Raw genomic sequence first — 18,039 nt, 5'->3', positions numbered from 1 at the left:
ACGCTGACTGGCTCAAGCCCCGCCCCCGCCACACCATATAAGGGCAAACAGGTAACTGCCACTGGTTGCCCAGAGGCTAATGGCGAATGCCGAAATGAGCTGCTGCGACGCTGCCACTCTCCGTGGTCTCTCTGTTAAGTGTCCGTTTATCAAAGAAGCCTGTTAAGAACACCGTTCGACCAAACAACAACTAGGGACAGCTTCCTGGTGTTACTGTGTCAAGTTTGTATACTTTTATACGGCTATGCTAAACTAAACTGCTACCGTGCCGTGGTAGACGGAGATGGCTATTGACCAAAAACGAACGTGGAGGCAGAATTTTTAACATTTGGCTTTTGTTTGATTGTATGCAAACTCCAGCCCCCCGTTTTTGAAGCATAAATATGTTACAATACAGTGCAGTGGCCTATTTTACAACGTGGCCCTCCAGTTAATGACGGTGACGTCATCAGTTTCTAGTGACGCTGATTGGCGTCCAAGTAGAGGTGTCACGATTAATCGACAACTAATCCATCATCAAAGTAACTGACAACTATTTTGATAACCGATTCTTTTAACTTAAGTGTCCAAATAGTTTGATTTCAGCCTCTCAACATTAAATATTTCTGTAGTCCCTCATGAAAGTGGACTGATAATATTTATAAGAAAGACATTTGCAAACATCTACTGTTACTTCGGAAAACAATGATCAACGATTCCTCCCCCCATTTACTGACATGTTGTGGACCAAGCCAGTGGCTGAATCATATTCAATTCATTGAAATAATAATTTTCAGTTCAATCTGTCACGAAAAAAAATTGGTATTTTGCAGCCGTAGTATGAATAACAATGGATTTTAACCTGAAGCAGCGATCAAACTCGTAGCTGTTTGCATTAATCAGTACCCAATAAGTAGCTTTAGACGTTCCCAATCTTTTCACAACAATCTTATTCAATAATCTTCAATTATAGTTTGAGAGTCTTTGTTGTTTAAATGCCATAAGCACAACACTGGTTTGGTACTTTGTTTCTTGTGTTTTTTTAGGTCCTCATGCGTATCTCAGAGCTGTGCCACAAAGTTCCACTTTACAAGCCTGGCGCTCTTTAGACTGCAGACATCCAGCCATAACAACGTGAGTCAGTTGAAGGCCGATAATGTGGACATGAATACCCACCATGACGGCATCACAGACTGACAAGACTGTTGCTCTTAACTCAATACATACATTAGCTGATCATATTTAAGGATGCTTATCTGAACCTCATTTCTCCATGCGATTTTTTGGGGGGGGTTTTCTTTTTTGTTTTTTTTGGGGGGGAGGGATCTTAATTTGTGTTAGTGCATAGGTATTCATCCACACATACCAACATTAAACCTTTTACCTTTTAAAATGTGAGCGACCGCATACATGATGAGGGGGGGGAAAAAATCCCGGAGTGAATGTTTACTGCTCAGTGTGTGCAAAATACAAAGTAGAAGAAGAAGAAAGAGTAGAACTAGAGGAAGCTATGCTAACTGTCAGCTTATCTGAAAACTATTGCAGTCGCAAACTCTTCTCCTTTTCTATTGTGATGAATGACTTGGGAGGCACCTTAAGCAAATACTCAACACAACCAGTTGCTCCTGTATTTGCTTCTGGAGGCCAGCACAAGCTTCAGTTTGCTTCCTAATTGGTTTTTCTCCTGGCCTACGGCCTCAAATTTGTTCCAATTAATCAATGGTTGTAGCCCACTTAAACAGTATAGAAAATGGATTTAATATGCACTTTTAACAACCAGTGTTCAGTTTACTTCTTTAGTTCTTAGTATTTAACAAATAATTTTCATTTTTGTAATTTTAGGAACTTTATTTACACACAAAGCATACAATTGTAGATGTCATGTGACAATTAGAATGCAATAATAGTATACAACTTCAACAAATTAACACATTTACATCATAACACAACAGGGAGAGATTACAGAGGATAGAAAAACAGTGTCGCACAATTAGTCAGCATGTATTTACTGTATGTCAACAATGCATCGCAACCAGGTTTACGTTGTGATGCTTTTTTCAAGGTGGCCACTAGAGTGCAGCCTTGTATCTCATCACAATTGGATCCAATTATGTGTGACATGAACATATCAAATATGTTAAATACAACCCCAATTCCAATGATGTTGGGACGTTGTGTTAAACATAAAAAAACAGAATACAGTGATTAGCAAATCATGTTCAACCAATATGTAATTGAATACACTACAAAGACAAGATATTTAATGTTCAAACTGATAAACTTGATTGTTTTTAGCAAATAATCATTAACTTGGAATTTTATGGCTGCAACACGTTCCAAAAAAGCTGGGACAGGGTCATGTTTACCACTGTGTTACATCACCTTTTAACAACATTCAATAAACGTTTGGAAACTGAGGACTCTGATTGTTGAAGCTTTGTAGGTGGAATTCTTTCCCATTCTTGCTTGATGTACAGCTTCAGCTGTTCAACAGTCCGGGGTCTCCGTTGTCGTATTTTACGTTTCATAATGCGCCACAATGGGAGACAGGTCTGGACTGCAGGCAGGCCAGTCTAGTACCCACACTCTTTTACTACGAAGCCACGCTGTTGTAACACGTGCAGAATGTGGTTTGTCATTGTCTTGCTGAAATAAGCAGGGGCGTCCGTGAAAAAGATGTTGCTTGGATGGCAGCATATGTTTCTCCAAAACCTGTATTTAACTTTCAGCATTAATGGTGCCTTCACAGATGTGTAAGTTACCCATGCCATTGGCACTAACACAGCCCCATACCATCACAGATGCTGGGTTTTGAACTTTGTGTCCATACCAGTCCGGATGATTATTTTCCTCTTTGGATCGGAGGACAGGACGTCCGCAATTTCCAAAAATTATTTGAAACGTGGACTCGTCGGACCAAAGGACATTTTTCCACTTTACATCAGTCCATCTGAGATGAGCTCGGCCCAGAGAAGCCGGCGGCGTTTCTGGGTGGTGTTGATAAATGGCTTTTGCTTTGCATAGTAGAGTTTCAAGTTGCACTTACAGATGTAGCGCCGAACTGTATTTACTGACATTGGTTTGCTGAAGTGTTCCTGTTTTTTTTCACTTATTTCCACAGAGGTTTCTATGTGGTCATTTTTAGTGCAGGTATTATTTGACAGTCTGTCATTTCTCTCTGGATTATTCTTAACTGCCGCCTCCACCTAATCACACTCGCTTGGCCCAGATGCCAAGTCAACAGTAAATTACAACTGACTTTTTTGTGGGATATTAGAGATGGAAGCGGGCATATGTGGGGAATTAGAGGCGAGGGATACAAGATGTTGTAAAGCATGGTAGTGGAAACTTTTTCATCATCCCTTTAGGGCCATATTAAATGTATTTTGTAAAAATAAATCATACAAAATCTAATAAATATGTATTATTATATTTTATGAGTAGTTGTGGGTTTTTATAACAGTTTCCACGAGGTTTCATTTGTTCTCAGAATTGCACTGTGGGCCAAATGGCCAGCCCACCAGTTCTTCAATTGTACCACTGGAGGCCCTTCCTGTTATTAACTGTAACACTGATTACATTACAGTCTTTAAACAAGCACTTAAATTCCTCTAAGCGTCACAGGTTGTTTGGTTCATTTATCAGTGTATTTATGTGCTTGTTTTCCGAGCTGTGCATCATCTTGCTCAATTGATTACTCCCTGTTGGTATGGCATTTGTGCTTCTCCAACACATTATGCTGCGAGCGAGGAGCAATCAAAGTAGGACAAGTGTGATTTCAACACATTTTCCACAAACGGACGTGTGGTTGCCATTCGAGCAAGCAGCTGGAGTCTGAACACGTCTGGAGCCAGGAGTGCGGGCCACACGCGCAAACCACATGCAGCCTGCTTTGCCTTTAAAACGTATTGATTTCTCTCTTTCACGGGGAGCTTAATGCCATCGATCGGTCAGGCCATTTCAAGATTAGTGTAAGCATTCCTTGCCCTAAGTCACATGCCGCCTCTTTCCCTCAGGTAATGACCGACCTTGAGCCTGGGACCGGTTTGTCTGCCTGCAGAAGTGTTCAGTCCCTTTACTCTGGCCCCCTAATGTGGTCAACATGCCTGTGCCGTGCTCACGAAAGGTATGAACCGATTAAACTAACACCTCCTCCTTTGACCTTTAGCATCCTCTCTCCTCTTCTTCTTCCACCGCACTGTGGATCGATACCTAGTTGTATTTGCTATGCATTAAACCACTGCTCTCATTTCACATTGGGGGGGTGGTGGGGGGCGGGGGAACTATACTATATACTATACTTGGCATGGAACCTTGCAGACAAACCAGAAAGGAAGATTTCTTGTTAAATACACATTGCACATTTTAGGATGAGTTTCATGATGCTAAAGGAAACATGGGTTATATCATGAACAGTCATCGTTCAATGTTGTAGATTAAAGTCGATGGCATTTCAGTTACAACTGCTTCATTTTCATTTACACGTGATGAAAACATACGATATTGTTAGTGATTTTGCTAAAAGGACTAAATTAAATTATGTTCTCAATGTAAACATTTTATCTTTTTTGTCTTAAACATCAGTACATTTCCAAGTTTTCCACAGAATTATTTAATATTGTTTTAGATTCTCAGAATGTAAATCCAATGTAACGATGTTTTCTCAGCAGATAAGATGGCGTTAAATCAACCGCAATATCAATATAAACCAGCAAGCAGGCTCTTTCTCACTCAATGGAATGTGGCTTGTGGCTTTTTCATTGCCTATATTTCATTCCCACTCCTTGCTTTGGTCTCATCAAAACGCAGAATGTATTACAGATCCACTCAGCTTCAAAGAGGGTTGGTAAGGAACCAAACAAACATGAAAAGAATAACACATTGTTTACACAAGAAATAAATCACATCTTGAGGGATCACACTAGTGCGACAACCAGTCCCCATCCTTGAGGTTCCAACCAAAGAATATTTCACTTAGCTATTATTCTGTATTTGGAGTAGCATGCGGTGCTTGTATGGGTTGAGTGATAGACTTGGGATGTGGGACTCAGCCCTCATTTAATTTCCAAGACAATTACGCATCTGTACTGCTTTGTCTGCATCTTGCACAGTGAAAAACCTTGTTCACACCGGTATCAGGCACAGGCACAGATAAACTCCTAATGGTGTTAAAGCACATGCTCTTTTGCCTTGGATGGGAAAAGGTGCAAATATTTTTTGTATTCATCAGCTACTGCAGGGGAGTTAATTCACTTGGGTTTTTCCTCGCTGCGGGCTGGGCGGAGACGCTCACCGGCTTTAACGTGCGGGGAACGGAGCCGCCACCAGCCTCTCAATCGATCGGTAAAGAGAAGCCTGGGCAGGCCAGAGTGGCCAGCCAGGTCGCCTCTCAGCGCCAAAATGAAGCATATAACCGCGAGGAAGAAGAAGAATCAGTATCACCTTGGATGTTGGCGGATGGTCCAGTCGGGGTCTTGAACCTAGGTCCCCCACGGTGGCAGGCGATAATCTTAACCATTGGTCCACGGCTGAAGTGTAGTGCAGCTAGCGGGCTAGCTAGCTGGCTATCTTCCTTCTTAAATCAAAGCACAAGCGATCCACCATACTGTCACAGTTTGTGTGGCTGGCCGTCGCTGTTTCTCAGCACAGTGGCGTGGTCCAAGGCAAACCCAGTCGAACCGGACCTTTCACATTCACATGAACTCAAGTATTGTACTTCTGTTCAAATTCCAGTCCAATAAGTGAAATTCATGAAATAAAAATCCTCTATTTAAATACACCCTAGACATGTTGTTGCATTTACGGCACTTAAATCTTTGGAAAGGCCTATAAACACAGAAAACAATACAAACACATTTAAACACATAATAAATTGAGAGAGCGCAAGAGCAATGGACGACACACAACTATTGTACAAACAGTATAAAAAATATCTGAAATCAAGATCTGCAATATAGTGTGACCACGAAGTATGAATGGTGGTGCTCGCTGTCAATCAAGAAGCTGATTCGGGCTCAATGTTAATGGTCTAAACAATGCTAACAGCAAAGCACGGTAATTCTCTTAAACTCTCCCGCCGCACACCAATCAACGTGACTTCACTGAACGCCGCCGAACTGTCATGCAGGTTGCGAGGTTGTGTAGTTTTCGCCTCAGTTATCCCTTCTCATTAATTAGTACTCTCATTAAGTAGCTCTCTGTTTCGAACGGGTTGGTGAATACAACATCACTCCCTCTCGTGTGATGTTGTTTAATTAATTGTTTTTTTTATTCGGTTTTGTTGAATCATTATACAAAAGCAAATGAATACAAATAATCAGGTAAGAAAGACTAATTGGAAGAACAGTATTTTACATTGTTCGATTAATTGATGGAATGAGCGATAGAATAATAAATTCTGAAAATATTCGATAGCGGCAACCCTACTAACGGCCAATGAGAAATGCCATGTTGTGATAAATTGATCTTTCACACCAAAAAGCGAGATCCAGCCAGCTGCTGCAAAGCTGTTCCTATACAGTAAAAGCAGTATACTGTATATGTAGTGCTTAACAATATTACTATTAATAAAAAAAACTATTTTTATAACGTCATAAGTACCTCTGGCTAAAAAGCAAAATGTGGCAAGTCTCCGGCATCGACATGCACGAGTGGAGTCAATGAATGGGGCTATCATTGTCAGTAACCTCTCAAATATCCACACTGTCCTTTATTCTTGCCTCCCCCCCAAAACAAATACAGTCTAGTTCATGTGAAACCTCAAAATATTGTGCCAATAAGAACACCAAGGGTCACAGTTTTTCCTTTGCAGCACATTGGTAGTAGATATGCAGCAGGGAGTTGCCGACCGTAATTGGTTTGCGATGGTTCAGTTTAGTGTCCGCCTAATTGCACGTGGCATGATCTGTGCCAAAAACTCCAAAGTAGACAGACATAGATGTGCGTTATAAGTGTAGCATGATCTTCATTGATTTTTGTGTGTGGTGCGGGGGGGCTCTTAGTGAATCCTGTCTTTCTTACCTCTGCTTCAACTTCGTGAGATCATTGGAAGATCCTTACTAGAAAAAACTATGCCATGACGAGTCAGATCCAGATCCACATGACACTAGCCACCTGAGACCCTGCATGCTCATGTGAGGCCATTACATGTATGCCTCTCAGACCCATGATACTTCACTTTTCTAAACTTTGACTTATGAGCTACATTTGGGGACACTGCGGCCACTATCTTGTGGTCATATCACAACATTACACCCATTTCAGTGAAAATAAAATGGTGGCAATATCTGCAAAAGACTTCTACAGGAAAATTGAGAACTGTAAAACCCTAAACAAAATTTTCAGAATGAAATCAGTGTATTTGTGTACAAAAACATCTCTAGCTTGATATGAAATTCAAATTTGACACATTTTAGTAACATCTTCAGAGTAAAACATCAATAAATCTTATGTACTTGTTTGAGGACATTGGGATTATGTAACGGTATTGTTTGTGCCATGTGGTCAACTAAACGTGATTATTCAGTTGAATTAATTAGTTCCTTGAGTTGTAATTAGTTCCTTCAAGTGGCACATCTGCTTATGCATGTAGTTAAATAAACTAACGATTTAGAAAGGTTTGCAAGTGTAAATACACGTTTCAGGTTGAAGATTATTTGCAAAATGAGCGAAGTGATTGGCTGCCAATGGATTATGTGGCGTATAGGGTTGGGCATCATTTGAATTTGAGCGATTCCGATTCCGGTTCCTTAGTTAGATTCCAGTTCTAAAAGATTCTCGATTCCGATTATTTTAGAGTGCTGGGTCAAAAAGGTTTGCATGGTTTATATAAAGGGTGTCCAAATTATGAACATCCATTTTCTCAGCAGCCCGCATCATAGACTAAAATTAACATTTGACTCTCCTTTGCACAATATAATCTCATTATAAGTGTTGCACTGAGGCGACTGGTCATTCATTTTAAGAAAGTTCAGACATACTGTTGTTTGCCGACGGTGCCGACAGATTCTGGAAAGTTAGTCTTTTCATGAAGCGGATACTCAAAGGTTTTCAGTAGACCGATGATCCCAATTACATGGGCATGTACATTCCGGCAGTATTTGCCACTAAAGCCGAATCCAGTGGGAATGAAGGACTTCGTGCTGGCATCAGTGGATGGAATAGTGCTAGACTTTGAAGTCTACCAACGTTCAAAGACACTAGCTTTGCAGGTGCAGGGTTCAGAAGGATTGGGTTGAGGAACATTTGTCATCAAACATCTCTGCGAAACTCTGACTGCTGGTACTAAAGTGTATTGTGTCCACGTCTTCACCAGCACACAAGCTATTGATCACATGCTGAGAAATGCGGTGTACCTTACTGGTACAGTGAGGAAGAACCGGGTCTCTCAAGCAATGAAAAAGCTACCACATGAGAAAACCCTGAAACAGAAAGGAAGAGGTTCGTCAGCCACAGTAACCAGGGCAGATGGGAAAGTATGCATTGTCAAGTAGTATGAGAATCACCCAGTTTTGTTGTTCTCCACTGTTCATGCTGAGCAGCCAGAAGACATTTGCCAGCAGTGGTCCAAGAAAGAAAAAAGATGTGTTGTGCGTGAGTACAACTCAAAGATGGGAGGAGTTGACTTGTCAGATAGGATGATAAGCGACTACCGAATGAGTGTGCGAACAAAAAAGTGGACCATTCGCATGCTGATGCACTTCACAGATCTTGCCCTTGTCAACAGCTGGGAACTGTATCACAGCGATAACCAGGAAATTGGTAGCCCAAGTTAGGACATCATGAAGTACATCATGTTGCAGAGGATGACAATGGACACCTTCCACCACCACCAGGCAAAAGGTCTCGGGTCACTCCAGTCCCCCACGTCTCAGTCCACTTCATTGCGTCTCATCTCCCGGAGATGGTTGCCTTAAAAAAACAAACAAAAAAAAAAAAACTGTACTTTGCAGAGAACAAGGCTGCTCTGGGTAGTCTTGTGTGCGATGCATGACACGTAATGTGTACTTCTGCCAGCAAAGTGAACGCAACTGCTTTGCAGCATTTCACAAAGGCCAATAGGGCTGTTCCAGATAGGAAGACAGACAGCCTACTGGAGGTTATGCTTGTTAGAGGAAGCTACTTAGATAAAGCTACAGATTAAAGGCTGGTCAAGAAAAGTAATTGACTACTTTTTTGGTGTAGTTTCTTTCTGGAAAGATGTGTTCAGACACTGAGTGCTGGGACACTGCACTTTCATTGTTGAATTGCAATGTTCAGGGCTTTGTATAAACAGCTTGTTGCACTGTTGCTGTTTGCATTAATGTTTACATTTTGAAATTAACTGTTCTATTCTTTTTTGACCAATGGTTTCTTTTTGCGTCATACAGTAAGATCGACCCATTGTACTCATCTGAGGACATTGATTTTTGAGACAACCGCTTATTGTTGGAAGCTAAAAGTTTGTATGCACACCAACTGGGTTCCAAAGAGCAAAAGTATTCTTTTCATGGTATGGTTAGCCAACTGTCCATATAAGGACATACTTTTCTGTAAAAAAAAAAAACCACTTTCTGTACACAAATCAAGTTTAGTTATTGTACTTATTAGGTCTTAGTTATCCCAAATAGCAAGGAGAAATAAAAAATGACCACCAGACAAAAGCTCGGGTCTCAAGAGGCTAATATTGTTAACACCCTATAATTGTATCACACTTAACATTTTGATAGTCTTTACAGAATGTATGTCTAAGTAGAGGCCACATATATCAAGCAGAACAATTGAACATATGCAAGCCTGTGCAAGAGGAGTGGTGCGGGGCGGGTCAGTTTACAGTCTGCCCTTGTTGGCCTCTGAATCTTTCCAGATCTCCTGACTGGCCTGCTCCTTTCTTTACTGTCTCCACCATCCAATCACTTAATGTGAGCGGGTAGGGTCACTCTCTCAACTTTTTTTCCCCCCTTTTTAATTTTTTTAAAATTATTATTCTTTTTTTTGACAAATGCTTAAAAGCAAAAATCTTGACCCCAAGCATGAGTAAAATGCATTTTGAATCATGCCAGCAGTTGCTATGGAGATGTTTTTGCGGATCTGTTCAGTGGTCTGACATTAACCTTGCACTCTCCTCTTGACGTGTTGGACGCTACAAACCCACTTTATTCGTCCCAATCAATATTTCAGCAGCAGTCCTCAAACAGCCCATTAGGCAGCCCATTAACATTGATGCAGCCCTTAAAATGGCAAAAGAACGCATGTTCTCATTAGGATATCATTGTGCTGATTGTGGCGCACATGTTGGAGTTCAGTGTACAGTATTCGGAAATGCCGTTACATGTGACACGAGAGGCTGCCCTAGCCTTGAACCACCAGTTACAAACCTTTCCCTTCCCCCATCTGCATTTCTCCCTCTGCCCCTTTTTGTTCCTCTGTGCTTTCTCTATCTGCCTCTCCCTCACTCATGCACACACACACACACACACTCCTGCAAGCTGAGTGTCTTTCCTGTATGCTAGGGGGCCAGCAGAGGGGAAGTACACCGAGAAAGAACAGCCCTCGGAGTTCAAGTGCACAGGCTTAAAGACACAGCTGGCTCTGACAAAGGAGAATATAACAAAGGGAAACAAAACAGCCACAGAAAGGGAAAAAGAATGACCTGTTGACGAGGTTCCTTGGTACATAGTATGTGGATCATATCAGAGAAAAAAGGTGGGAAATTCAAAAATACTTGGAACAAGAAAAATTGAGAAAATGTCTCCTCCCCTTTTCCTTTCCACATATTCCCTCCCACCTTCCTTTCTCTGAATCGCCGTCCCTCCCTCTCGCGTCTCCTTCATTCCTACCATGCACACACACGCACACATTTACACGCTCACACGCACATACACACACGAGGCGATTGATACCTTCTTCCTCCTTCCCTTTTCTCAGCTCCAGCGCTTTGCACCTCCCGGGACTTTGGTGGCACCAGAGAGGAACCGGTTTTGCAAAGCTGAAGCGTATGCCGTCCCAGCAGCACCTCTGCCAGCCCACTAGTTTTACCGCACACGGCGGCTAAAATGTGAAGAGTGAATTGGCGCAAAGGCTGGAGGGAAAACAGAAACGCAAGCCTGCTAGTTAAGAGGGACAGCACGAACTCCCGAGTGGACCGAGTGGGAGGAACCAAGTGGTTGAAAAAGCTGGACAAGGTAAAAGTATTAACTTGCTCTCTTGAAGTTGTTTAACAAGCAAACACATTGTGGTTTTATGTCAAGTTCTTTGTTGTCTCTTGTCTATGCGGAGCATGGGTTTTGTAGTTTGTAAAGGAAATGTTCCTGCTTCCCACTCAAGCAAAAACATTTTGCCTCCAAGCTTCTCCTGTATTCCCACCATGGATTTTATCTCCCGTATTTGCCAAACAGTTTAAGGTGTAGCCAGGTCATCCCGCTACTAGCCAAAGGCTTATTTTAAGGCCCATTAGATTGCTGAATGGTGAAGAGCAGCAGGTCAGGTACTCTATTTCGTGCAGTTGTTAAAACGCTGTTAAATTCATTTAAATCTATGTAGATTCTATCATTGAGAGGAGGAGTTTGGCGAAATTAGCTTTTATCTAACTGTTTCAAAGGTGATGTTAAGAATTTGAATAATTTATCCATCATGCTCCCCACACAGTGACACATTGTACACGTAATTTTGCCTGCTTTCAAAATGTGTTCCCACATTCAGTCCTCTGTGTACCCACACCTCTTAGTACCTGTGTGATTGTGTCCGTGCACCTCTCACCTCGTCCACTCTCACCTCCCTGTGTGTTCCCAGCCTCTATTGTGTCCGTTTCTCTCCACCACATGTGCACTGTTTCAATCCAGGCTCTTTATCTCCATGGAGACCAGCTTACAGCTCTCAGGCCTTGAACTTCACCGTGACTGCATGCAAATTGACAAAGATGCCCCGCTTGTCTCCCTGCCAGGGAGCGGCGTTCAGCTGAGGGCAGAAAATCGCAGAGGCTGACTTGATGTTATCCGTGCATTATTTCAGGTCTTATTGAGACTAATTTTTTAAATTCAAATCTGATATCTGACTTGAGATTTTATGGCTTATTTTTTTAACCTTTATTTATCCAGACAAATGCAATTGAGAACATACTCTCTTGTGATGCCATCATGGCAATTTATAGGTTTAAGTAAATATATAAGATTTAGCAAGAAGCTGTCTGAAGAATTTTTTTTTTCATTAGCACCTGCAAGTTACTCAGATTTTAACATTAGTCATATTCATGACTGTTCATGAAAGAACACAATAGCTTAATTTATCTTGAGCAATATTACATTATGAAATGTAATATTTTGACGTTTCAATAGTGGTTAGACAGTTGTAGTAATTCGCAGTAGATCAGTAACAGTCAAGAGACAAAGAAAACTAGTAAACCTTTATCTAGTACTGTGTTGAAAACAGATATGGGATTGACTAATATTATTCACGTTTTGAAGGCAGTACTGAGAATTTTGAGAGTTGAATACTGTACTGTTCTGCCATTCTTGCCTCGTAGTATTTGTATGACTGCAGTATTTGGATATATAACTGCTCCAGGGTGAAAGTTAATTGTATCGCTCTAACATTAGCTCTTAAACACAACTATTCTCTGAGGCGCAGATAGCTTAAACAATTAATACATTTCATAATTGATGAAAAAATGGATTACCAAAATCAATAGCAACATTCCAGTTTAGATGACCGTACTTCAAAATGTGGTTTTGTGTCTGTGACCATTATAACGCATTGTTGCTTACTCATTGGTAACAGTACTGCAATAATACACACTAGGAAAAAAAAGCTAACTTGAAAACATCTTGGCAGAGACATTTTCCTTTGTTGTTTGAGAAAACAAGAAGGTTGTAAAGCTGTCCTTGAAGTTTTTTGATGCTAACTTCTATTCATATTCAATAAAAGAGCAAATCAAGATGCATGTAATTAGAGCTTACTTCAATTAGACCTTTGACGCTTCATGAGGCACTGTTTGAAGTTTACCTGGTACATGCTCAGTCAACTCATTTGACTATGTCATGAAAACATCTCAAATATTTCATCAAAGATTTGAAAGGCATTCCCATCTCCGTGTGTGCCAAATCTCCCAACAACTAGTGAAGGTAAATCTTGACTCGCGTTTCTTCAAGGTTTCTTGCTGTTAAAACGGTGCTTTTCCTCCACACTGTTGCGAAGTTCTTTGTAAATATTTGAGAAGTATGGCCTTCGATGTCCTCACTGGGAACAAAGCACTTGGTATCTTTAACAGATTGAAAATGGTATGAGTATGCTTCTTTTGATACGGTACTTACAGCGTACAAGCATATGAGAAACCTCCGCTGAATCGTACTGACTACTTACTGACAGAAATAATTGATTACGCCAGCCACAAATATATGTTGTTTTCACCACATTCGGCTTGACATTGCCATTAATGGATCTGTGACGTTTCAACAACAGCGTGCCAAAATGTTGTGTGATTTCCCCTGTGTGATGAAACACAACTCGGTCTTCACAATCAATTATGCAGTCCTGGTGTGAAGGTCTACACATGATCCAGTATGCAGCGAGAGCGAGAGAATAGTGCACCATGTGACCATCCACGATGGATGTGCTAAAGCTCTCTCACGGTCTGAGTGTGCTATATTCCCTCTGGACTAAGTGTTCCAGTTGCATTTGTGTCGCTGCTCTAGGACGCAGGGTTGAAATGGGGCTGCATTGGGAGAGCTCCATCTGGATACCCACAGGGCTTTCCTACTTGATAAGCACAGTTTCCCTCAGCTAGACTGAAAACTAAGATTAATAACCAGGTTGAAATTCTGTTTTTCCTCCAAAATTTTTCTGGCATTTGATGATGTACTCATTTATGGCATGGGGAATGTTCCCTTGTATTGAGACTCATACTAAAAGTATATGTGATTATCTCTTCTTGTCTAAAAGCCACCTTTCACCTTAGTACTGCACTTGTGGCTCACAGACCAAATTTGTGACTGGTGCTTTCTTTTAAACGAAAAAACAATCAAAACTTATGTCAGGGTATAGCAAACTTGCAGAACTGTTGATGCATATCTTTTTTTTTTTTTTTTTTTTTTACATCATTCATGGAAAGAGTTCATATCTTTGTTTTTATCTACGACAAGATGAAAGGTATGAAACATGCTCCTCTTGATGAAGTTAAATCAGCCAGGATTTAAATCTTTCACTGTCAGATGATAAATGGATTTAATCCTCAAATGGGTTAGCGCGGCATCCATTTCTGCCTCTCAGAGAGTCAGGCGGCTCTGACAAAGAGGTGAAACACGTTCCCCGTGGTTTCCGTGTATCTTAGCCAGTGAAACAAATTTTTCGCCATCCTAGATTAAACCTAATCTCTTCAGTCCAGCATCGTAGTGCGGTATCACAGAAATAATGCCGTGCACCTGACTGCGGCACATTGTCCTTCGCCTCTCTTTGGCTCAGACGTGCTGCTCAACTAAGATGGAGGGATGGCTAGTGTCCCCACCCACCAACACTCGGGGACATGATGTACTGTCTGAAAAATGGTGTTAATAAGTCAGAAAGGAAACACTTTCACTTTGTCTCGCATCCTTAATCTGTGCAAATATTTTCATTTGTAGGTGTTTATTCATTTGTGTCCAGCCTATCTTGTACTGCATTTCCTTACTACTTCCTCAGAATTGAAAACTTTCTGCACTGACATGTACAGGAAGCATCTTTGTAGAAAAACTGTATACCGTGTGAGCATGTTCTCATAAAAGATGCAATAGCATGTGTAATTGCGTGTCTGCCATTATTCCAGCGTTTACTATGGGTGGCATTTTGAACAGATGCATGAAGGTCATGCATTAACTCGTTGCTAGAAATAATGTATTAGTTTGATTGGAATGTAGAGCTTAACTTTTTTCCTGGTCTTTTTTTTTTTTTTTTTTTTTTTTTTGCAAGAATACGTCTCCCACTGGTCTAAACAGAGTATTCTGATTAATATTGCATTCGTGAAACAAGAATTAAATAGATTAATACATAAATTTTCATCCATCTCAGGGTGCCGCCATGTTGGAAAATATCCCCCTCTATTGTTGACCGAAATTAACGTCACAACTGCTTGCGTTGCATGTAGCAGATTCCCCGTGTATGCTGCAATAACTAGCATAACTATGGGTTGATGACAAAATGGTTTGGATGAAATTTTATCAAGTTTGGGTCTTAACCATCACATCAGCAACCAGTGGTTATGGTAGTTATCGCAGCATACGCGGGTCGTCCGCCAACCTGTTTTCCTGGTTTGGACATGTGACGTTCGCAAGAGAGCGGTTGTGACGTTAATTTTGACAAATGGGGGTACTACTTACAACATATTCTTTAGTTCCCATTTTGAATGTCCAACTATGAAAAATATTCCTGTTCGAAGGGCTGAGTGGTGGGTTTGTGCATTTAGCTGGAGGCAGAGGTGGTCACCTGAGGGTTAATAGCTGTAGACTGGTGCAACGTTTTTGAAAGTCTGCAGTGAGGATTTATTCTTTTTGTCTCTTCCATCACCCTCTATCACTATTTTTCCCTGACCTGTTCTTGATGCATGGCTTTTTCCTTTCACCAGTTGTCTTTAAAATCTCCAATCCTCCTCTCAGGTTCTATAGATCACGCTCAAACAGTTTAAGAGTAACTGCTTTTGAGAGTTGGAGAAATAGTTGGTTATTTGGACGATATTTTGCTCTTGGGTGTAATTGCCTTCTTCGTACATAAGTAGTATATTGTATTTTTTATTTGTGGAATAGTTTTTTGACAGAGTGGGCCATCTTTGGTATCATGGTCTGTCCTGTGTTGAAATGCAGATTGAGGGTATTATTCCTTGCAGTTCTGTGAGAAATGGTGTCACAAAAGTGGTGGTTAGCCATAAAGCCATGTGGTGAACGAATGAGATGTCTGAACACTAGAATGACACCAGTGATTTTTTTTTTTTTGTTTTTTTTTTTTAAAGAGGTTTTTTTGACAGGGTGTGCTGTCATTGTGCATGTCATCGGTTATTTTCATTTCGTTCAGCATGTAGAGAAAATTGTCCCCACAGAACCGCATTCCTGCTGTCTTCAGCATCATATCTTTCCTGTTCAGAATAAGGATCAAACACCATTTTTAAGTCTTTTCTTTTTTTCCATTCACTGTCTCATCTTGTCTATTAAATTAGACAATTATCTTTGGCTTGTAAGCAGATCACTCACCAACACTGCTCACGATTTAAAAAAAAAAAAAAAAAAAAAATTATTATTATTTTGCAGTGTGGCGTAAACATTTTAATTGCGCAGTGAGTTCAATTGGCAGTTTGGCTCTGGAGCTGGAGTGGCCACGTCTCAACCGTGAGGCTGCAGGTTAGTTCCCTCACATCTCCATGCCCTTGAGCTAGATACTGAAACGCCTTGCACTAAAAACCGCATCATCAGTGTGTGAATGAGCCATTTACTTTCCTCCCACTGCACCATACACCATCATCATTGTGGTAATGAGGTGCCATTTGTTAAAGACCATTTTGGTGCTTTGAATTTAGAAAGACGCGCTATAAATGAAATCCATTTATCCTTGCTGTGTCGTCAGTCCTTTTGCAGGCTAATTGAGCCAGTTGCTTGAGGTTATGAGTGTTCTCGGGTGCTCATTTGCCATAATGCTCACCGTGTACTTGGTAACAAGTGGTCTTGGAGACTATACCATCTGACACTGGGAGAGAGGCAAATTATACACTGCACAGATTACCAGTCAGTCACAAGGCTGGTATTTAGATACAGACAACCATTCACATGTAATTTCACCTCTAGGCAGTTCAAAGTCTCCAAATTGTGCATGTGTTTGGTCAGTTGGAGGAACCTGGCAAGAAGAAGAGAGAAAAATCCATTCTTTGAACATTTCTTGCTTTCAGCAATTAGATTTTTTTGCGCGGTCAATTGTGTTGTTTTTTTTTTAATGCTTGTCTGGATTTGTTTGATTTGGACTGTTGACAATAATCTATTAAGTTGATTCTTCTTCACTTTGAGTTGAAGTAGCCGTTCATTTGGTCAGATGAAACGCAATGTGAGAACAGCACATTAATGACAACCATCAAAATAAATATATATTTATTTAGTATTTGCAAGCAACAGTATGGTTTCATGCCTAGAAAGAGTACCACAGATGCATTATTTGCCTTGAGGATGTTGATGGAAAAGTACAGAGAGGGTCAGAAGGAGCTACATTGTGTCTTTGTAGATCTAGAGAAAGCCTATGACAGAGTACCCAGAGAGGAACTGTGGTACTGCATGCGGAAGTCTGGAGTGGCAGAGAAGTATGTTAGAATAATACAGGACATGTACGAGGGCACCAGAACAGTAGTGAGGTGTGCTGTAGGTGTGACAGACACATTTAAGGTCGAGGTGGGACTGCATCAGGGATCAGCCCTGAGCCCCTTCCTGTTTGGAGTGGTGATGGATAGGCTGACAGATGAGGTTAGACTGGAATCCCCGTGGACCATGATGTTTGCAGATGACATTGTGATCTGCAGTGAAAGCAGGGAGCAGGTGGAGGAACAGTTAGAAAGATGGAGGCATGCACTGGAAAGCAGAGGAATGAAGATTCGCCGAAGTAAGACAGAATATATGCGCATGAATGAGATGGGTGGTGGGGGAAGAGTGAGGCTAAAGGGAGAAGAGATAGCAAGGGTGGAGGACTTCAAATACTTGGAGTCAACAGTCCAGAGCAATGGTGAATGTGGTCAGGAAGTGAAGAAACGGGTCCAAGCAGGTTGGAATGGGTGGAGGAAGGTATCAGGTCTGTTATGTGACAGAAGAGTCTCTGCTAGGATAAAGGGCAAAGTTTATAAAACAGTGTTGAGGCCAGCCATGAAGCAGAGCTGGAGGTGGCGGAACTCGGAGTAACCAGGTTGGATAAAATTAGAAATGAGCTCATCAGAGGGACAAGGTTCGATGTTTTGGAGACAAAGTTAGAGAGAGGAAACTTAGATGGTTTGGACACGTCCAGAGCAGAGAGAGTCAGTATATTGATAGAAGGATGATGACGATGGAGCTGCCAGGCAAGAGAGCGAGAGGAAGATGGATGTCGTGAGGTAAG

The 18,039-nt window shown here is 41.2% G+C and overlaps 1 protein-coding gene and 1 long non-coding RNA gene across 5 annotated transcripts in view; one reads left to right on the top strand and one right to left on the bottom strand.

Moving 5' to 3' along the window:
- Nucleotides 1–61: 61 nt before the first annotated feature.
- The window catches only part of spaca6 (sperm acrosome associated 6), a 50,444-nt gene continuing 32,466 nt past the window's right edge, over nt 62–18,039 (top strand). For 3 of the 4 annotated variants that reach the window (XM_061776017.1, XM_061776016.1, XM_061776013.1), the window contains exons 1-3: nt 62–1,113; nt 3,996–4,105; nt 10,885–11,141. The gene's annotated coding sequence lies outside the window, so the exon portion shown is untranslated. The remainder of the gene's footprint in view (nt 1,114–3,995; nt 4,106–10,884; nt 11,142–18,039) is intronic. The other variant, XM_061776014.1, reaches the window with a different exon arrangement.
- Nucleotides 3,040–10,995, bottom strand: LOC133479295 (uncharacterized). Its single transcript, XR_009788901.1, has 3 exons — nt 10,860–10,995; nt 8,484–8,889; nt 3,040–8,399 (listed from the first exon to the last, which is right to left on the bottom strand). It is a non-coding gene; the product is annotated as an uncharacterized LOC133479295 (long non-coding RNA).

Source organism: Phyllopteryx taeniolatus, chromosome 6, assembly GCF_024500385.1.
Source record: "Phyllopteryx taeniolatus isolate TA_2022b chromosome 6, UOR_Ptae_1.2, whole genome shotgun sequence".
NCBI lineage: Eukaryota > Metazoa > Chordata > Actinopteri > Syngnathiformes > Syngnathidae > Phyllopteryx > Phyllopteryx taeniolatus.
Note: the sequence above shows the minus strand (reverse complement) of the source record. Positions and strands in the feature narration are given on the sequence as shown.